Consider the following 18,677-nt stretch of genomic DNA (forward strand, 5'->3'; position numbering starts at 1 on the left):
CTCTGGGTGGCCAAGAGGATTGGATACTCCTCTCTCCCTTATCAGCTGCCTTTGGTTTTGTGGCTTTCCTATGTGATGCTTTATCTGAATGTTAGTGCAGAGTGTAACGTAAAGTGTAGGACCTGTGCCTTTGCTGTACTATGTTGTGCTACTTTGAGCCTGTTTCAAAGATATTGATTGATTGATTGATTGGGCTGGTTGACGGTATACTGTATGCTTGTGATTTGACCACTGATTGTTAACAAAGCTGTTTTCAATCCAAAAAGGTGGATGCAGACAGGTGATCTTTGGCCTGCTTCGGACCAAAAACCAGGAAAAATCCTCAGCGACTTAGTAGGGCCTCTTGTGAGGGGAGCCTGTCTGGCAGGCGCTATGCAACTCATACTTACCTGGCAGGGGAGATACCATGATCACTAAGGTGGTTCTCCCAGGGTGAGGCTCATCCATTGCACTTCGGGTGTGCTGACCCCTGCGATTTCCCCAAATGCGGGAAACTCGACTGCATAATTTGTGGTAGTGGGGGACTGCGTTCGCGCTTTCCCCTGATTTACTCTGGTGAAAAACAGTGCTTATTATTCAATGCTGACTATTACTAGTCAGAGATACTTGCTAGATCGATCGATCGATCGAGCGAGCCAGCCATCAATTGACCTCTGGGTGGCCAAGAGGATTGGATACTCCTCTCTCCCTTATCAGCTGCCTTTGGTTTTGTGGCTTTCCTATGTGATGCTTTATCTGAATGTTAGTGCAGAGTGTAACGTAAAGTGTAGGACCTGTGCCTTTGCTGTACTATGTTGTGCTACTTTGAGCCTGTTTCAAAGATATTGATTGATTGATTGATTGGGCTGGTTGACGGTATACTGTATGCTTGTGATTTGACCACTGATTGTTAACAAAGCTGTTTTCAATCCAAAAAGGTGGATGCAGACAGGTGATCTTTGGCCTGCTTCGGACCAAAAACCAGGAAAAATCCTCAGCGACTTAGTAGGGCCTCTTGTGAGGGGAGCCTGTCTGGCAGGCGCTATGCAACTCATACTTACCTGGCAGGGGAGATACCATGATCACTAAGGTGGTTCTCCCAGGGTGAGGCTCATCCATTGCACTTCGGGTGTGCTGACCCCTGCGATTTCCCCAAATGCGGGAAACTCGACTGCATAATTTGTGGTAGTGGGGGACTGCGTTCGCGCTTTCCCCTGATTTACTCTGGTGAAAAACAGTGCTTATTATTCAATGCTGACTGTTACTAGTCAGAGGTACTTGTATGCTTGTGATTTAACCACCGATTGTCAACAAAGCTGTTTTTCAATCCAAAATGTGGTATATTATCTCTTTATATTTAGCTGTATACGCAGCCTTTGTCTCCCCCTCGTGGATGAACAACAGTGTGATCAGTGAAGATTCTTTTTCTGCTGGGCTTCAAGAAGTCAGGGCATGGCGAGCCTTTCCCTAACCTAACCTATCCTTCCTCTCTGTCTCACAGGTGACGGCATGCAACTGTGGGGAATGCTTCATCGGCACGGCAATGCTCTGACCAGAAGCCGCCGCCCCATATGCTAATACCCTGGTTGCTGTGCATCTTGGAAGTGCTTAGACTTGAGCCTGTGTCTTATGGAATTTGGGGTGCCTGCACACCCCCGGCTCCGTACAATGAGGTGCATCCGTTTTTTGGCGCAGTTGGATGCAGACAGGTGATCTTTGGCCTGCTTCGGACCAAAAACCAGGAAAAATCCTCAGCGACTTAGTAGGGCCTCTTGTGAGGGGAGCCTGTCTGGCAGGCGCTATGCAACTCATACTTACCTGGCAGGGGAGATACCATGATCACTAAGGTGGTTCTCCCAGGGTGAGGCTCATCCATTGCACTTCGGGTGTGCTGACCCCTGCGATTTCCCCAAATGCGGGAAACTCGACTGCATAATTTGTGGTAGTGGGGGACTGCGTTCGCGCTTTCCCCTGATTTACTCTGGTGAAAAACAGTGCTTATTATTCAATGCTGACTATTACTAGTCAGAGATACTTGCTAGATCGATCGATCGAGCGAGCCAGCCATCAATTGACCTCTGGGTGGCCAAGAGGATTGGATACTCCTCTCTCCCTTATCAGCTGCCTTTGGTTTTGTGGCTTTCCTATGTGATGCTTTATCTGAATGTTAGTGCAGAGTGTAACGTAAAGTGTAGGACCTGTGCCTTTGCTGTACTATGTTGTGCTACTTTGAGCCTGTTTCAAAGATATTGATTGATTGATTGATTGGGCTGGTTGACGGTATACTGTATGCTTGTGATTTGACCACTGATTGTTAACAAAGCTGTTTTCAATCCAAAAAGGTGGATGCAGACAGGTGATCTTTGGCCTGCTTCGGACCAAAAACCAGGAAAAATCCTCAGCGACTTAGTAGGGCCTCTTGTGAGGGGAGCCTGTCTGGCAGGCGCTATGCAACTCATACTTACCTGGCAGGGGAGATACCATGATCACTAAGGTGGTTCTCCCAGGGTGAGGCTCATCCATTGCACTTCGGGTGTGCTGACCCCTGCGATTTCCCCAAATGCGGGAAACTCGACTGCATAATTTGTGGTAGTGGGGGACTGCGTTCGCGCTTTCCCCTGATTTACTCTGGTGAAAAACAGTGCTTATTATTCAATGCTGACTATTACTAGTCAGAGATACTTGCTAGATCGATCGATCGAGCGAGCCAGCCATCAATTGACCTCTGGGTGGCCAAGAGGATTGGATACTCCTCTCTCCCTTATCAGCTGCCTTTGGTTTTGTGGCTTTCCTATGTGATGCTTTATCTGAATGTTAGTGCAGAGTGTAACGTAAAGTGTAGGACCTGTGCCTTTGCTGTACTATGTTGTGCTACTTTGAGCCTGTTTCAAAGATATTGATTGATTGATTGATTGGGCTGGTTGACGGTATACTGTATGCTTGTGATTTGACCACTGATTGTTAACAAAGCTGTTTTCAATCCAAAAAGGTGGATGCAGACAGGTGATCTTTGGCCTGCTTCGGACCAAAAACCAGGAAAAATCCTCAGCGACTTAGTAGGGCCTCTTGTGAGGGGAGCCTGTCTGGCAGGCGCTATGCAACTCATACTTACCTGGCAGGGGAGATACCATGATCACTAAGGTGGTTCTCCCAGGGTGAGGCTCATCCATTGCACTTCGGGTGTGCTGACCCCTGCGATTTCCCCAAATGCGGGAAACTCGACTGCATAATTTGTGGTAGTGGGGGACTGCGTTCGCGCTTTCCCCTGATTTACTCTGGTGAAAAACAGTGCTTATTATTCAATGCTGACTATTACTAGTCAGAGATACTTGCTAGATCGATCGATCGAGCGAGCCAGCCATCAATTGACCTCTGGGTGGCCAAGAGGATTGGATACTCCTCTCTCCCTTATCAGCTGCCTTTGGTTTTGTGGCTTTCCTATGTGATGCTTTATCTGAATGTTAGTGCAGAGTGTAACGTAAAGTGTAGGACCTGTGCCTTTGCTGTACTATGTTGTGCTACTTTGAGCCTGTTTCAAAGATATTGATTGATTGATTGATTGGGCTGGTTGACGGTATACTGTATGCTTGTGATTTGACCACTGATTGTTAACAAAGCTGTTTTCAATCCAAAAAGGTGGATGCAGACAGGTGATCTTTGGCCTGCTTCGGACCAAAAACCAGGAAAAATCCTCAGCGACTTAGTAGGGCCTCTTGTGAGGGGAGCCTGTCTGGCAGGCGCTATGCAACTCATACTTACCTGGCAGGGGAGATACCATGATCACTAAGGTGGTTCTCCCAGGGTGAGGCTCATCCATTGCACTTCGGGTGTGCTGACCCCTGCGATTTCCCCAAATGCGGGAAACTCGACTGCATAATTTGTGGTAGTGGGGGACTGCGTTCGCGCTTTCCCCTGATTTACTCTGGTGAAAAACAGTGCTTATTATTCAATGCTGACTATTACTAGTCAGAGATACTTGCTAGATCGATCGATCGAGCGAGCCAGCCATCAATTGACCTCTGGGTGGCCAAGAGGATTGGATACTCCTCTCTCCCTTATCAGCTGCCTTTGGTTTTGTGGCTTTCCTATGTGATGCTTTATCTGAATGTTAGTGCAGAGTGTAACGTAAAGTGTAGGACCTGTGCCTTTGCTGTACTATGTTGTGCTACTTTGAGCCTGTTTCAAAGATATTGATTGATTGATTGATTGGGCTGGTTGACGGTATACTGTATGCTTGTGATTTGACCACTGATTGTTAACAAAGCTGTTTTCAATCCAAAAAGGTGGATGCAGACAGGTGATCTTTGGCCTGCTTCGGACCAAAAACCAGGAAAAATCCTCAGCGACTTAGTAGGGCCTCTTGTGAGGGGAGCCTGTCTGGCAGGCGCTATGCAACTCATACTTACCTGGCAGGGGAGATACCATGATCACTAAGGTGGTTCTCCCAGGGTGAGGCTCATCCATTGCACTTCGGGTGTGCTGACCCCTGCGATTTCCCCAAATGCGGGAAACTCGACTGCATAATTTGTGGTAGTGGGGGACTGCGTTCGCGCTTTCCCCTGATTTACTCTGGTGAAAAACAGTGCTTATTATTCAATGCTGACTATTACTAGTCAGAGATACTTGCTAGATCGATCGATCGATCGAGCGAGCCAGCCATCAATTGACCTCTGGGTGGCCAAGAGGATTGGATACTCCTCTCTCCCTTATCAGCTGCCTTTGGTTTTGTGGCTTTCCTATGTGATGCTTTATCTGAATGTTAGTGCAGAGTGTAACGTAAAGTGTAGGACCTGTGCCTTTGCTGTACTATGTTGTGCTACTTTGAGCCTGTTTCAAAGATATTGATTGATTGATTGATTGGGCTGGTTGACGGTATACTGTATGCTTGTGATTTGACCACTGATTGTTAACAAAGCTGTTTTCAATCCAAAAAGGTGGATGCAGACAGGTGATCTTTGGCCTGCTTCGGACCAAAAACCAGGAAAAATCCTCAGCGACTTAGTAGGGCCTCTTGTGAGGGGAGCCTGTCTGGCAGGCGCTATGCAACTCATACTTACCTGGCAGGGGAGATACCATGATCACTAAGGTGGTTCTCCCAGGGTGAGGCTCATCCATTGCACTTCGGGTGTGCTGACCCCTGCGATTTCCCCAAATGCGGGAAACTCGACTGCATAATTTGTGGTAGTGGGGGACTGCGTTCGCGCTTTCCCCTGATTTACTCTGGTGAAAAACAGTGCTTATTATTCAATGCTGACTGTTACTAGTCAGAGGTACTTGTATGCTTGTGATTTAACCACCGATTGTCAACAAAGCTGTTTTTCAATCCAAAATGTGGTATATTATCTCTTTATATTTAGCTGTATACGCAGCCTTTGTCTCCCCCTCGTGGATGAACAACAGTGTGATCAGTGAAGATTCTTTTTCTGCTGGGCTTCAAGAAGTCAGGGCATGGCGAGCCTTTCCCTAACCTAACCTATCCTTCCTCTCTGTCTCACAGGTGACGGCATGCAACTGTGGGGAATGCTTCATCGGCACGGCAATGCTCTGACCAGAAGCCGCCGCCCCATATGCTAATACCCTGGTTGCTGTGCATCTTGGAAGTGCTTAGACTTGAGCCTGTGTCTTATGGAATTTGGGGTGCCTGCACACCCCCGGCTCCGTACAATGAGGTGCATCCGTTTTTTGGCGCAGTTGGATGCAGACAGGTGATCTTTGGCCTGCTTCGGACCAAAAACCAGGAAAAATCCTCAGCGACTTAGTAGGGCCTCTTGTGAGGGGAGCCTGTCTGGCAGGCGCTATGCAACTCATACTTACCTGGCAGGGGAGATACCATGATCACTAAGGTGGTTCTCCCAGGGTGAGGCTCATCCATTGCACTTCGGGTGTGCTGACCCCTGCGATTTCCCCAAATGCGGGAAACTCGACTGCATAATTTGTGGTAGTGGGGGACTGCGTTCGCGCTTTCCCCTGATTTACTCTGGTGAAAAACAGTGCTTATTATTCAATGCTGACTATTACTAGTCAGAGATACTTGCTAGATCGATTGATCGAGCGAGCCAGCCATCAATTGACCTCTGGGTGGCCAAGAGGATTGGATACTCCTCTCTCCCTTATCAGCTGCCTTTGGTTTTGTGGCTTTCCTATGTGATGCTTTATCTGAATGTTAGTGCAGAGTGTAACGTAAAGTGTAGGACCTGTGCCTTTGCTGTACTATGTTGTGCTACTTTGAGCCTGTTTCAAAGATATTGATTGATTGATTGATTGGGCTGGTTGACGGTATACTGTATGCTTGTGATTTGACCACTGATTGTTAACAAAGCTGTTTTCAATCCAAAAAGGTGGATGCAGACAGGTGATCTTTGGCCTGCTTCGGACCAAAAACCAGGAAAAATCCTCAGCGACTTAGTAGGGCCTCTTGTGAGGGGAGCCTGTCTGGCAGGCGCTATGCAACTCATACTTACCTGGCAGGGGAGATACCATGATCACTAAGGTGGTTCTCCCAGGGTGAGGCTCATCCATTGCACTTCGGGTGTGCTGACCCCTGCGATTTCCCCAAATGCGGGAAACTCGACTGCATAATTTGTGGTAGTGGGGGACTGCGTTCGCGCTTTCCCCTGATTTACTCTGGTGAAAAACAGTGCTTATTATTCAATGCTGACTATTACTAGTCAGAGATACTTGCTAGATCGATCGATCGAGCGAGCCAGCCATCAATTGACCTCTGGGTGGCCAAGAGGATTGGATACTCCTCTCTCCCTTATCAGCTGCCTTTGGTTTTGTGGCTTTCCTATGTGATGCTTTATCTGAATGTTAGTGCAGAGTGTAACGTAAAGTGTAGGACCTGTGCCTTTGCTGTACTATGTTGTGCTACTTTGAGCCTGTTTCAAAGATATTGATTGATTGATTGATTGGGCTGGTTGACGGTATACTGTATGCTTGTGATTTGACCACTGATTGTTAACAAAGCTGTTTTCAATCCAAAAAGGTGGATGCAGACAGGTGATCTTTGGCCTGCTTCGGACCAAAAACCAGGAAAAATCCTCAGCGACTTAGTAGGGCCTCTTGTGAGGGGAGCCTGTCTGGCAGGCGCTATGCAACTCATACTTACCTGGCAGGGGAGATACCATGATCACTAAGGTGGTTCTCCCAGGGTGAGGCTCATCCATAGCACTTCGGGTGTGCTGACCCCTGCGATTTCCCCAAATGCGGGAAACTCGACTGCATAATTTGTGGTAGTGGGGGACTGCGTTCGCGCTTTCCCCTGATTTACTCTGGTGAAAAACAGTGCTTATTATTCAATGCTGACTATTACTAGTCAGAGATACTTGCTAGATCGATCGATCGAGCGAGCCAGCCATCAATTGACCTCTGGGTGGCCAAGAGGATTGGATACTCCTCTCTCCCTTATCAGCTGCCTTTGGTTTTGTGGCTTTCCTATGTGATGCTTTATCTGAATGTTAGTGCAGAGTGTAACGTAAAGTGTAGGACCTGTGCCTTTGCTGTACTATGTTGTGCTACTTTGAGCCTGTTTCAAAGATATTGATTGATTGATTGATTGGGCTGGTTGACGGTATACTGTATGCTTGTGATTTGACCACTGATTGTTAACAAAGCTGTTTTCAATCCAAAAAGGTGGATGCAGACAGGTGATCTTTGGCCTGCTTCGGACCAAAAACCAGGAAAAATCCTCAGCGACTTAGTAGGGCCTCTTGTGAGGGGAGCCTGTCTGGCAGGCGCTATGCAACTCATACTTACCTGGCAGGGGAGATACCATGATCACTAAGGTGGTTCTCCCAGGGTGAGGCTCATCCATTGCACTTCGGGTGTGCTGACCCCTGCGATTTCCCCAAATGCGGGAAACTCGACTGCATAATTTGTGGTAGTGGGGGACTGCGTTCGCGCTTTCCCCTGATTTACTCTGGTGAAAAACAGTGCTTATTATTCAATGCTGACTGTTACTAGTCAGAGGTACTTGTATGCTTGTGATTTAACCACCGATTGTCAACAAAGCTGTTTTTCAATCCAAAATGTGGTATATTATCTCTTTATATTTAGCTGTATACGCAGCCTTTGTCTCCCCCTCGTGGATGAACAACAGTGTGATCAGTGAAGATTCTTTTTCTGCTGGGCTTCAAGAAGTCAGGGCATGGCGAGCCTTTCCCTAACCTAACCTATCCTTCCTCTCTGTCTCACAGGTGACGGCATGCAACTGTGGGGAATGCTTCATCGGCACGGCAATGCTCTGACCAGAAGCCGCCGCCCCATATGCTAATACCCTGGTTGCTGTGCATCTTGGAAGTGCTTAGACTTGAGCCTGTGTCTTATGGAATTTGGGGTGCCTGCACACCCCCGGCTCCGTACAATGAGGTGCATCCGTTTTTTGGCGCAGTTGGATGCAGACAGGTGATCTTTGGCCTGCTTCGGACCAAAAACCAGGAAAAATCCTCAGCGACTTAGTAGGGCCTCTTGTGAGGGGAGCCTGTCTGGCAGGCGCTATGCAACTCATACTTACCTGGCAGGGGAGATACCATGATCACTAAGGTGGTTCTCCCAGGGTGAGGCTCATCCATTGCACTTCGGGTGTGCTGACCCCTGCGATTTCCCCAAATGCGGGAAACTCGACTGCATAATTTGTGGTAGTGGGGGACTGCGTTCGCGCTTTCCCCTGATTTACTCTGGTGAAAAACAGTGCTTATTATTCAATGCTGACTATTACTAGTCAGAGATACTTGCTAGATCGATCGATCGATCGAGCGAGCCAGCCATCAATTGACCTCTGGGTGGCCAAGAGGATTGGATACTCCTCTCTCCCTTATCAGCTGCCTTTGGTTTTGTGGCTTTCCTATGTGATGCTTTATCTGAATGTTAGTGCAGAGTGTAACGTAAAGTGTAGGACCTGTGCCTTTGCTGTACTATGTTGTGCTACTTTGAGCCTGTTTCAAAGATATTGATTGATTGATTGATTGGGCTGGTTGACGGTATACTGTATGCTTGTGATTTGACCACTGATTGTTAACAAAGCTGTTTTCAATCCAAAAAGGTGGATGCAGACAGGTGATCTTTGGCCTGCTTCGGACCAAAAACCAGGAAAAATCCTCAGCGACTTAGTAGGGCCTCTTGTGAGGGGAGCCTGTCTGGCAGGCGCTATGCAACTCATACTTACCTGGCAGGGGAGATACCATGATCACTAAGGTGGTTCTCCCAGGGTGAGGCTCATCCATTGCACTTCGGGTGTGCTGACCCCTGCGATTTCCCCAAATGCGGGAAACTCGACTGCATAATTTGTGGTAGTGGGGGACTGCGTTCGCGCTTTCCCCTGATTTACTCTGGTGAAAAACAGTGCTTATTATTCAATGCTGACTATTACTAGTCAGAGATACTTGCTAGATCGATCGATCGAGCGAGCCAGCCATCAATTGACCTCTGGGTGGCCAAGAGGATTGGATACTCCTCTCTCCCTTATCAGCTGCCTTTGGTTTTGTGGCTTTCCTATGTGATGCTTTATCTGAATGTTAGTGCAGAGTGTAACGTAAAGTGTAGGACCTGTGCCTTTGCTGTACTATGTTGTGCTACTTTGAGCCTGTTTCAAAGATATTGATTGATTGATTGATTGGGCTGGTTGACGGTATACTGTATGCTTGTGATTTGACCACTGATTGTTAACAAAGCTGTTTTCAATCCAAAAAGGTGGATGCAGACAGGTGATCTTTGGCCTGCTTCGGACCAAAAACCAGGAAAAATCCTCAGCGACTTAGTAGGGCCTCTTGTGAGGGGAGCCTGTCTGGCAGGCGCTATGCAACTCATACTTACCTGGCAGGGGAGATACCATGATCACTAAGGTGGTTCTCCCAGGGTGAGGCTCATCCATTGCACTTCGGGTGTGCTGACCCCTGCGATTTCCCCAAATGCGGGAAACTCGACTGCATAATTTGTGGTAGTGGGGGACTGCGTTCGCGCTTTCCCCTGATTTACTCTGGTGAAAAACAGTGCTTATTATTCAATGCTGACTATTACTAGTCAGAGATACTTGCTAGATCGATCGATCGAGCGAGCCAGCCATCAATTGACCTCTGGGTGGCCAAGAGGATTGGATACTCCTCTCTCCCTTATCAGCTGCCTTTGGTTTTGTGGCTTTCCTATGTGATGCTTTATCTGAATGTTAGTGCAGAGTGTAACGTAAAGTGTAGGACCTGTGCCTTTGCTGTACTATGTTGTGCTACTTTGAGCCTGTTTCAAAGATATTGATTGATTGATTGATTGGGCTGGTTGACGGTATACTGTATGCTTGTGATTTGACCACTGATTGTTAACAAAGCTGTTTTCAATCCAAAAAGGTGGATGCAGACAGGTGATCTTTGGCCTGCTTCGGACCAAAAACCAGGAAAAATCCTCAGCGACTTAGTAGGGCCTCTTGTGAGGGGAGCCTGTCTGGCAGGCGCTATGCAACTCATACTTACCTGGCAGGGGAGATACCATGATCACTAAGGTGGTTCTCCCAGGGTGAGGCTCATCCATTGCACTTCGGGTGTGCTGACCCCTGCGATTTCCCCAAATGCGGGAAACTCGACTGCATAATTTGTGGTAGTGGGGGACTGCGTTCGCGCTTTCCCCTGATTTACTCTGGTGAAAAACAGTGCTTATTATTCAATGCTGACTATTACTAGTCAGAGATACTTGCTAGATCGATCGATCGATCGAGCGAGCCAGCCATCAATTGACCTCTGGGTGGCCAAGAGGATTGGATACTCCTCTCTCCCTTATCAGCTGCCTTTGGTTTTGTGGCTTTCCTATGTGATGCTTTATCTGAATGTTAGTGCAGAGTGTAACGTAAAGTGTAGGACCTGTGCCTTTGCTGTACTATGTTGTGCTACTTTGAGCCTGTTTCAAAGATATTGATTGATTGATTGATTGGGCTGGTTGACGGTATACTGTATGCTTGTGATTTGACCACTGATTGTTAACAAAGCTGTTTTCAATCCAAAAAGGTGGATGCAGACAGGTGATCTTTGGCCTGCTTCGGACCAAAAACCAGGAAAAATCCTCAGCGACTTAGTAGGGCCTCTTGTGAGGGGAGCCTGTCTGGCAGGCGCTATGCAACTCATACTTACCTGGCAGGGGAGATACCATGATCACTAAGGTGGTTCTCCCAGGGTGAGGCTCATCCATTGCACTTCGGGTGTGCTGACCCCTGCGATTTCCCCAAATGCGGGAAACTCGACTGCATAATTTGTGGTAGTGGGGGACTGCGTTCGCGCTTTCCCCTGATTTACTCTGGTGAAAAACAGTGCTTATTATTCAATGCTGACTGTTACTAGTCAGAGGTACTTGTATGCTTGTGATTTAACCACCGATTGTCAACAAAGCTGTTTTTCAATCCAAAATGTGGTATATTATCTCTTTATATTTAGCTGTATACGCAGCCTTTGTCTCCCCCTCGTGGATGAACAACAGTGTGATCAGTGAAGATTCTTTTTCTGCTGGGCTTCAAGAAGTCAGGGCATGGCGAGCCTTTCCCTAACCTAACCTATCCTTCCTCTCTGTCTCACAGGTGACGGCATGCAACTGTGGGGAATGCTTCATCGGCACGGCAATGCTCTGACCAGAAGCCGCCGCCCCATATGCTAATACCCTGGTTGCTGTGCATCTTGGAAGTGCTTAGACTTGAGCCTGTGTCTTATGGAATTTGGGGTGCCTGCACACCCCCGGCTCCGTACAATGAGGTGCATCCGTTTTTTGGCGCAGTTGGATGCAGACAGGTGATCTTTGGCCTGCTTCGGACCAAAAACCAGGAAAAATCCTCAGCGACTTAGTAGGGCCTCTTGTGAGGGGAGCCTGTCTGGCAGGCGCTATGCAACTCATACTTACCTGGCAGGGGAGATACCATGATCACTAAGGTGGTTCTCCCAGGGTGAGGCTCATCCATTGCACTTCGGGTGTGCTGACCCCTGCGATTTCCCCAAATGCGGGAAACTCGACTGCATAATTTGTGGTAGTGGGGGACTGCGTTCGCGCTTTCCCCTGATTTACTCTGGTGAAAAACAGTGCTTATTATTCAATGCTGACTATTACTAGTCAGAGATACTTGCTAGATCGATCGATCGCGAGCCAGCCATCAATTGACCTCTGGGTGGCCAAGAGGATTGGATACTCCTCTCTCCCTTATCAGCTGCCTTTGGTTTTGTGGCTTTCCTATGTGATGCTTTATCTGAATGTTAGTGCAGAGTGTAACGTAAAGTGTAGGACCTGTGCCTTTGCTGTACTATGTTGTGCTACTTTGAGCCTGTTTCAAAGATATTGATTGATTGATTGATTGGGCTGGTTGACGGTATACTGTATGCTTGTGATTTGACCACTGATTGTTAACAAAGCTGTTTTCAATCCAAAAAGGTGGATGCAGACAGGTGATCTTTGGCCTGCTTCGGACCAAAAACCAGGAAAAATCCTCAGCGACTTAGTAGGGCCTCTTGTGAGGGGAGCCTGTCTGGCAGGCGCTATGCAACTCATACTTACCTGGCAGGGGAGATACCATGATCACTAAGGTGGTTCTCCCAGGGTGAGGCTCATCCATTGCACTTCGGGTGTGCTGACCCCTGCGATTTCCCCAAATGCGGGAAACTCGACTGCATAATTTGTGGTAGTGGGGGACTGCGTTCGCGCTTTCCCCTGATTTACTCTGGTGAAAAACAGTGCTTATTATTCAATGCTGACTATTACTAGTCAGAGATACTTGCTAGATCGATCGATCGATCGAGCGAGCCAGCCATCAATTGACCTCTGGGTGGCCAAGAGGATTGGATACTCCTCTCTCCCTTATCAGCTGCCTTTGGTTTTGTGGCTTTCCTATGTGATGCTTTATCTGAATGTTAGTGCAGAGTGTAACGTAAAGTGTAGGACCTGTGCCTTTGCTGTACTATGTTGTGCTACTTTGAGCCTGTTTCAAAGATATTGATTGATTGATTGATTGGGCTGGTTGACGGTATACTGTATGCTTGTGATTTGACCACTGATTGTTAACAAAGCTGTTTTCAATCCAAAAAGGTGGATGCAGACAGGTGATCTTTGGCCTGCTTCGGACCAAAAACCAGGAAAAATCCTCAGCGACTTAGTAGGGCCTCTTGTGAGGGGAGCCTGTCTGGCAGGCGCTATGCAACTCATACTTACCTGGCAGGGGAGATACCATGATCACTAAGGTGGTTCTCCCAGGGTGAGGCTCATCCATTGCACTTCGGGTGTGCTGACCCCTGCGATTTCCCCAAATGCGGGAAACTCGACTGCATAATTTGTGGTAGTGGGGGACTGCGTTCGCGCTTTCCCCTGATTTACTCTGGTGAAAAACAGTGCTTATTATTCAATGCTGACTATTACTAGTCAGAGATACTTGCTAGATCGATCGATCGATCGAGCGAGCCAGCCATCAATTGACCTCTGGGTGGCCAAGAGGATTGGATACTCCTCTCTCCCTTATCAGCTGCCTTTGGTTTTGTGGCTTTCCTATGTGATGCTTTATCTGAATGTTAGTGCAGAGTGTAACGTAAAGTGTAGGACCTGTGCCTTTGCTGTACTATGTTGTGCTACTTTGAGCCTGTTTCAAAGATATTGATTGATTGATTGATTGGGCTGGTTGACGGTATACTGTATGCTTGTGATTTGACCACTGATTGTTAACAAAGCTGTTTTCAATCCAAAAAGGTGGATGCAGACAGGTGATCTTTGGCCTGCTTCGGACCAAAAACCAGGAAAAATCCTCAGCGACTTAGTAGGGCCTCTTGTGAGGGGAGCCTGTCTGGCAGGCGCTATGCAACTCATACTTACCTGGCAGGGGAGATACCATGATCACTAAGGTGGTTCTCCCAGGGTGAGGCTCATCCATTGCACTTCGGGTGTGCTGACCCCTGCGATTTCCCCAAATGCGGGAAACTCGACTGCATAATTTGTGGTAGTGGGGGACTGCGTTCGCGCTTTCCCCTGATTTACTCTGGTGAAAAACAGTGCTTATTATTCAATGCTGACTATTACTAGTCAGAGATACTTGCTAGATCGATCGATCGAGCGAGCCAGCCATCAATTGACCTCTGGGTGGCCAAGAGGATTGGATACTCCTCTCTCCCTTATCAGCTGCCTTTGGTTTTGTGGCTTTCCTATGTGATGCTTTATCTGAATGTTAGTGCAGAGTGTAACGTAAAGTGTAGGACCTGTGCCTTTGCTGTACTATGTTGTGCTACTTTGAGCCTGTTTCAAAGATATTGATTGATTGATTGATTGGGCTGGTTGACGGTATACTGTATGCTTGTGATTTGACCACTGATTGTTAACAAAGCTGTTTTCAATCCAAAAAGGTGGATGCAGACAGGTGATCTTTGGCCTGCTTCGGACCAAAAACCAGGAAAAATCCTCAGCGACTTAGTAGGGCCTCTTGTGAGGGGAGCCTGTCTGGCAGGCGCTATGCAACTCATACTTACCTGGCAGGGGAGATACCATGATCACTAAGGTGGTTCTCCCAGGGTGAGGCTCATCCATTGCACTTCGGGTGTGCTGACCCCTGCGATTTCCCCAAATGCGGGAAACTCGACTGCATAATTTGTGGTAGTGGGGGACTGCGTTCGCGCTTTCCCCTGATTTACTCTGGTGAAAAACAGTGCTTATTATTCAATGCTGACTATTACTAGTCAGAGATACTTGCTAGATCGATCGATCGATCGAGCGAGCCAGCCATCAATTGACCTCTGGGTGGCCAAGAGGATTGGATACTCCTCTCTCCCTTATCAGCTGCCTTTGGTTTTGTGGCTTTCCTATGTGATGCTTTATCTGAATGTTAGTGCAGAGTGTAACGTAAAGTGTAGGACCTGTGCCTTTGCTGTACTATGTTGTGCTACTTTGAGCCTGTTTCAAAGATATTGATTGATTGATTGATTGGGCTGGTTGACGGTATACTGTATGCTTGTGATTTGACCACTGATTGTTAACAAAGCTGTTTTCAATCCAAAAAGGTGGATGCAGACAGGTGATCTTTGGCCTGCTTCGGACCAAAAACCAGGAAAAATCCTCAGCGACTTAGTAGGGCCTCTTGTGAGGGGAGCCTGTCTGGCAGGCGCTATGCAACTCATACTTACCTGGCAGGGGAGATACCATGATCACTAAGGTGGTTCTCCCAGGGTGAGGCTCATCCATTGCACTTCGGGTGTGCTGACCCCTGCGATTTCCCCAAATGCGGGAAACTCGACTGCATAATTTGTGGTAGTGGGGGACTGCGTTCGCGCTTTCCCCTGATTTACTCTGGTGAAAAACAGTGCTTATTATTCAATGCTGACTGTTACTAGTCAGAGGTACTTGTATGCTTGTGATTTAACCACCGATTGTCAACAAAGCTGTTTTTCAATCCAAAATGTGGTATATTATCTCTTTATATTTAGCTGTATACGCAGCCTTTGTCTCCCCCTCGTGGATGAACAACAGTGTGATCAGTGAAGATTCTTTTTCTGCTGGGCTTCAAGAAGTCAGGGCATGGCGAGCCTTTCCCTAACCTAACCTATCCTTCCTCTCTGTCTCACAGGTGACGGCATGCAACTGTGGGGAATGCTTCATCGGCACGGCAATGCTCTGACCAGAAGCCGCCGCCCCATATGCTAATACCCTGGTTGCTGTGCATCTTGGAAGTGCTTAGACTTGAGCCTGTGTCTTATGGAATTTGGGGTGCCTGCACACCCCCGGCTCCGTACAATGAGGTGCATCCGTTTTTTGGCGCAGTTGGATGCAGACAGGTGATCTTTGGCCTGCTTCGGACCAAAAACCAGGAAAAATCCTCAGCGACTTAGTAGGGCCTCTTGTGAGGGGAGCCTGTCTGGCAGGCGCTATGCAACTCATACTTACCTGGCAGGGGAGATACCATGATCACTAAGGTGGTTCTCCCAGGGTGAGGCTCATCCATTGCACTTCGGGTGTGCTGACCCCTGCGATTTCCCCAAATGCGGGAAACTCGACTGCATAATTTGTGGTAGTGGGGGACTGCGTTCGCGCTTTCCCCTGATTTACTCTGGTGAAAAACAGTGCTTATTATTCAATGCTGACTATTACTAGTCAGAGATACTTGCTAGATCGATCGATCGAGCGAGCCAGCCATCAATTGACCTCTGGGTGGCCAAGAGGATTGGATACTCCTCTCTCCCTTATCAGCTGCCTTTGGTTTTGTGGCTTTCCTATGTGATGCTTTATCTGAATGTTAGTGCAGAGTGTAACGTAAAGTGTAGGACCTGTGCCTTTGCTGTACTATGTTGTGCTACTTTGAGCCTGTTTCAAAGATATTGATTGATTGATTGATTGGGCTGGTTGACGGTATACTGTATGCTTGTGATTTGACCACTGATTGTTAACAAAGCTGTTTTCAATCCAAAAAGGTGGATGCAGACAGGTGATCTTTGGCCTGCTTCGGACCAAAAACCAGGAAAAATCCTCAGCGACTTAGTAGGGCCTCTTGTGAGGGGAGCCTGTCTGGCAGGCGCTATGCAACTCATACTTACCTGGCAGGGGAGATACCATGATCACTAAGGTGGTTCTCCCAGGGTGAGGCTCATCCATTGCACTTCGGGTGTGCTGACCCCTGCGATTTCCCCAAATGCGGGAAACTCGACTGCATAATTTGTGGTAGTGGGGGACTGCGTTCGCGCTTTCCCCTGATTTACTCTGGTGAAAAACAGTGCTTATTATTCAATGCTGACTATTACTAGTCAGAGATACTTGCTAGATCGATCGATCGAGCGAGCCAGCCATCAATTGACCTCTGGGTGGCCAAGAGGATTGGATACTCCTCTCTCCCTTATCAGCTGCCTTTGGTTTTGTGGCTTTCCTATGTGATGCTTTATCTGAATGTTAGTGCAGAGTGTAACGTAAAGTGTAGGACCTGTGCCTTTGCTGTACTATGTTGTGCTACTTTGAGCCTGTTTCAAAGATATTGATTGATTGATTGATTGGGCTGGTTGACGGTATACTGTATGCTTGTGATTTGACCACTGATTGTTAACAAAGCTGTTTTCAATCCAAAAAGGTGGATGCAGACAGGTGATCTTTGGCCTGCTTCGGACCAAAAACCAGGAAAAATCCTCAGCGACTTAGTAGGGCCTCTTGTGAGGGGAGCCTGTCTGGCAGGCGCTATGCAACTCATACTTACCTGGCAGGGGAGATACCATGATCACTAAGGTGGTTCTCCCAGGGTGAGGCTCATCCATTGCACTTCGGGTGTGCTGACCCCTGCGATTTCCCCAAATGCGGGAAACTCGACTGCATAATTTGTGGTAGTGGGGGACTGCGTTCGCGCTTTCCCCTGATTTACTCTGGTGAAAAACAGTGCTTATTATTCAATGCTGACTATTACTAGTCAGAGATACTTGCTAGATCGATCGATCGATCGAGCGAGCCAGCCATCAATTGACCTCTGGGTGGCCAAGAGGATTGGATACTCCTCTCTCCCTTATCAGCTGCCTTTGGTTTTGTGGCTTTCCTATGTGATGCTTTATCTGAATGTTAGTGCAGAGTGTAACGTAAAGTGTAGGACCTGTGCCTTTGCTGTACTATGTTGTGCTACTTTGAGCCTGTTTCAAAGATATTGATTGATTGATTGATTGGGCTGGTTGACGGTATACTGTATGCTTGTGATTTGACCACTGATTGTTAACAAAGCTGTTTTCAATCCAAAAAGGTGGATGCAGACAGGTGATCTTTGGCCTGCTTCGGACCAAAAACCAGGAAAAATCCTCAGCGACTTAGTAGGGCCTCTTGTGAGGGGAGCCTGTCTGGCAGGCGCTATGCAACTCATACTTACCTGGCAGGGGAGATACCATGATCACTAAGGTGGTTCTCCCAGGGTGAGGCTCATCCATTGCACTTCGGGTGTGCTGACCCCTGCGATTTCCCCAAATGCGGGAAACTCGACTGCATAATTTGTGGTAGTGGGGGACTGCGTTCGCGCTTTCCCCTGATTTACTCTGGTGAAAAACAGTGCTTATTATTCAATGCTGACTATTACTAGTCAGAGATACTTGCTAGATCGATCGATCGAGCGAGCCAGCCATCAATTGACCTCTGGGTGGCCAAGAGGATTGGATACTCCTCTCTCCCTTACTTATCAGCTGCCTTTGGTTTTGTGGCTTTCCTATGTGATGCTTTATCTGAATGTTAGTGCAGAGTGTAACGTAAAGTGTAGGACCTGTGCCTTTGCTGTACTATGTTGTGCTACTTTGAGCCTGTTTCAAAGATATTGATTGATTGATTGATTGGGCTGGTTGACGGTATACTGTATGCTTGTGATTTGACCACTGATTGTTAACAAAGCTGTTTTCAATCCAAAAAGGTGGATGCAGACAGGTGATCTTTGGCCTGCTTCGGACCAAAAACCAGGAAAAATCCTCAGCGACTTAGTAGGGCCTCTTGTGAGGGGAGCCTGTCTGGCAGGCGCTATGCAACTCATACTTACCTGGCAGGGGAGATACCATGATCACTAAGGTGGTTCTCCCAGGGTGAGGCTCATCCATTGCACTTCGGGTGTGCTGACCCCTGCGATTTCCCCAAATGCGGGAAACTCGACTGCATAATTTGTGGTAGTGGGGGACTGCGTTCGCGCTTTCCCCTGATTTACTCTGGTGAAAAACAGTGCTTATTATTCAATGCTGACTATTACTAGTCAGAGATACTTGCTAGATCGATCGATC

At 47.7% G+C, this 18,677-nt stretch overlaps 28 non-coding genes across 28 annotated transcripts; all 28 read left to right on the plus strand.

Annotated features, from left to right (window-relative positions):
- The first annotated feature begins 381 nt into the window (after positions 1–381).
- Positions 382–545, plus strand: LOC142722438 (U1 spliceosomal RNA). Its single transcript, XR_012874734.1, has one exon. It is a non-coding gene; the product is annotated as a U1 spliceosomal RNA (small nuclear RNA).
- A 487-nt stretch (positions 546–1,032) lies between these two features.
- LOC142722439 (U1 spliceosomal RNA) lies at positions 1,033–1,196 on the plus strand. The gene has a single exon (XR_012874735.1). It is a non-coding gene; the product is annotated as a U1 spliceosomal RNA (small nuclear RNA).
- Positions 1,197–1,789: 593 nt separating this feature from the next.
- Positions 1,790–1,953, plus strand: LOC142722441 (U1 spliceosomal RNA). Its single transcript, XR_012874737.1, has one exon. It is a non-coding gene; the product is annotated as a U1 spliceosomal RNA (small nuclear RNA).
- Positions 1,954–2,436: 483 nt separating this feature from the next.
- Positions 2,437–2,600, plus strand: LOC142722442 (U1 spliceosomal RNA). The gene has a single exon (XR_012874738.1). It is a non-coding gene; the product is annotated as a U1 spliceosomal RNA (small nuclear RNA).
- Positions 2,601–3,083: 483 nt separating this feature from the next.
- On the plus strand, positions 3,084–3,247 carry LOC142722443 (U1 spliceosomal RNA). The gene has a single exon (XR_012874739.1). It is a non-coding gene; the product is annotated as a U1 spliceosomal RNA (small nuclear RNA).
- A 483-nt stretch (positions 3,248–3,730) lies between these two features.
- On the plus strand, positions 3,731–3,894 carry LOC142722445 (U1 spliceosomal RNA). Its single transcript, XR_012874740.1, has one exon. It is a non-coding gene; the product is annotated as a U1 spliceosomal RNA (small nuclear RNA).
- Positions 3,895–4,377: 483 nt separating this feature from the next.
- On the plus strand, positions 4,378–4,541 carry LOC142722446 (U1 spliceosomal RNA). The gene has a single exon (XR_012874741.1). It is a non-coding gene; the product is annotated as a U1 spliceosomal RNA (small nuclear RNA).
- Positions 4,542–5,028: 487 nt separating this feature from the next.
- LOC142722447 (U1 spliceosomal RNA) lies at positions 5,029–5,192 on the plus strand. The gene has a single exon (XR_012874742.1). It is a non-coding gene; the product is annotated as a U1 spliceosomal RNA (small nuclear RNA).
- Positions 5,193–5,785: 593 nt separating this feature from the next.
- Positions 5,786–5,949, plus strand: LOC142722448 (U1 spliceosomal RNA). The gene has a single exon (XR_012874743.1). It is a non-coding gene; the product is annotated as a U1 spliceosomal RNA (small nuclear RNA).
- Positions 5,950–6,432: 483 nt separating this feature from the next.
- Positions 6,433–6,596, plus strand: LOC142722449 (U1 spliceosomal RNA). The gene has a single exon (XR_012874744.1). It is a non-coding gene; the product is annotated as a U1 spliceosomal RNA (small nuclear RNA).
- A 483-nt stretch (positions 6,597–7,079) lies between these two features.
- LOC142722889 (U1 spliceosomal RNA) lies at positions 7,080–7,243 on the plus strand. The gene has a single exon (XR_012875174.1). It is a non-coding gene; the product is annotated as a U1 spliceosomal RNA (small nuclear RNA).
- A 483-nt stretch (positions 7,244–7,726) lies between these two features.
- LOC142722450 (U1 spliceosomal RNA) lies at positions 7,727–7,890 on the plus strand. The gene has a single exon (XR_012874745.1). It is a non-coding gene; the product is annotated as a U1 spliceosomal RNA (small nuclear RNA).
- A 593-nt stretch (positions 7,891–8,483) lies between these two features.
- Positions 8,484–8,647, plus strand: LOC142722451 (U1 spliceosomal RNA). The gene has a single exon (XR_012874746.1). It is a non-coding gene; the product is annotated as a U1 spliceosomal RNA (small nuclear RNA).
- Positions 8,648–9,134: 487 nt separating this feature from the next.
- LOC142722453 (U1 spliceosomal RNA) lies at positions 9,135–9,298 on the plus strand. Its single transcript, XR_012874748.1, has one exon. It is a non-coding gene; the product is annotated as a U1 spliceosomal RNA (small nuclear RNA).
- A 483-nt stretch (positions 9,299–9,781) lies between these two features.
- LOC142722454 (U1 spliceosomal RNA) lies at positions 9,782–9,945 on the plus strand. Its single transcript, XR_012874749.1, has one exon. It is a non-coding gene; the product is annotated as a U1 spliceosomal RNA (small nuclear RNA).
- Positions 9,946–10,428: 483 nt separating this feature from the next.
- On the plus strand, positions 10,429–10,592 carry LOC142722456 (U1 spliceosomal RNA). Its single transcript, XR_012874750.1, has one exon. It is a non-coding gene; the product is annotated as a U1 spliceosomal RNA (small nuclear RNA).
- Positions 10,593–11,079: 487 nt separating this feature from the next.
- LOC142722457 (U1 spliceosomal RNA) lies at positions 11,080–11,243 on the plus strand. The gene has a single exon (XR_012874751.1). It is a non-coding gene; the product is annotated as a U1 spliceosomal RNA (small nuclear RNA).
- A 593-nt stretch (positions 11,244–11,836) lies between these two features.
- On the plus strand, positions 11,837–12,000 carry LOC142722458 (U1 spliceosomal RNA). Its single transcript, XR_012874752.1, has one exon. It is a non-coding gene; the product is annotated as a U1 spliceosomal RNA (small nuclear RNA).
- Positions 12,001–12,481: 481 nt separating this feature from the next.
- LOC142722459 (U1 spliceosomal RNA) lies at positions 12,482–12,645 on the plus strand. The gene has a single exon (XR_012874753.1). It is a non-coding gene; the product is annotated as a U1 spliceosomal RNA (small nuclear RNA).
- A 487-nt stretch (positions 12,646–13,132) lies between these two features.
- On the plus strand, positions 13,133–13,296 carry LOC142722460 (U1 spliceosomal RNA). Its single transcript, XR_012874754.1, has one exon. It is a non-coding gene; the product is annotated as a U1 spliceosomal RNA (small nuclear RNA).
- Positions 13,297–13,783: 487 nt separating this feature from the next.
- On the plus strand, positions 13,784–13,947 carry LOC142722461 (U1 spliceosomal RNA). The gene has a single exon (XR_012874755.1). It is a non-coding gene; the product is annotated as a U1 spliceosomal RNA (small nuclear RNA).
- A 483-nt stretch (positions 13,948–14,430) lies between these two features.
- On the plus strand, positions 14,431–14,594 carry LOC142722462 (U1 spliceosomal RNA). Its single transcript, XR_012874756.1, has one exon. It is a non-coding gene; the product is annotated as a U1 spliceosomal RNA (small nuclear RNA).
- A 487-nt stretch (positions 14,595–15,081) lies between these two features.
- LOC142722463 (U1 spliceosomal RNA) lies at positions 15,082–15,245 on the plus strand. Its single transcript, XR_012874757.1, has one exon. It is a non-coding gene; the product is annotated as a U1 spliceosomal RNA (small nuclear RNA).
- Positions 15,246–15,838: 593 nt separating this feature from the next.
- LOC142722465 (U1 spliceosomal RNA) lies at positions 15,839–16,002 on the plus strand. Its single transcript, XR_012874759.1, has one exon. It is a non-coding gene; the product is annotated as a U1 spliceosomal RNA (small nuclear RNA).
- Positions 16,003–16,485: 483 nt separating this feature from the next.
- Positions 16,486–16,649, plus strand: LOC142722467 (U1 spliceosomal RNA). Its single transcript, XR_012874760.1, has one exon. It is a non-coding gene; the product is annotated as a U1 spliceosomal RNA (small nuclear RNA).
- Positions 16,650–17,132: 483 nt separating this feature from the next.
- On the plus strand, positions 17,133–17,296 carry LOC142722468 (U1 spliceosomal RNA). Its single transcript, XR_012874761.1, has one exon. It is a non-coding gene; the product is annotated as a U1 spliceosomal RNA (small nuclear RNA).
- A 487-nt stretch (positions 17,297–17,783) lies between these two features.
- On the plus strand, positions 17,784–17,947 carry LOC142722469 (U1 spliceosomal RNA). The gene has a single exon (XR_012874762.1). It is a non-coding gene; the product is annotated as a U1 spliceosomal RNA (small nuclear RNA).
- A 487-nt stretch (positions 17,948–18,434) lies between these two features.
- On the plus strand, positions 18,435–18,598 carry LOC142722470 (U1 spliceosomal RNA). The gene has a single exon (XR_012874763.1). It is a non-coding gene; the product is annotated as a U1 spliceosomal RNA (small nuclear RNA).
- The last annotated feature ends 79 nt before the right edge of the window (positions 18,599–18,677 follow it).

Source organism: Rhinoderma darwinii, unplaced genomic scaffold (genome assembly GCF_050947455.1).
Source record: "Rhinoderma darwinii isolate aRhiDar2 unplaced genomic scaffold, aRhiDar2.hap1 Scaffold_536, whole genome shotgun sequence".
In the NCBI taxonomy this organism is placed as follows: Eukaryota; Metazoa; Chordata; class Amphibia; order Anura; family Rhinodermatidae; genus Rhinoderma; species Rhinoderma darwinii.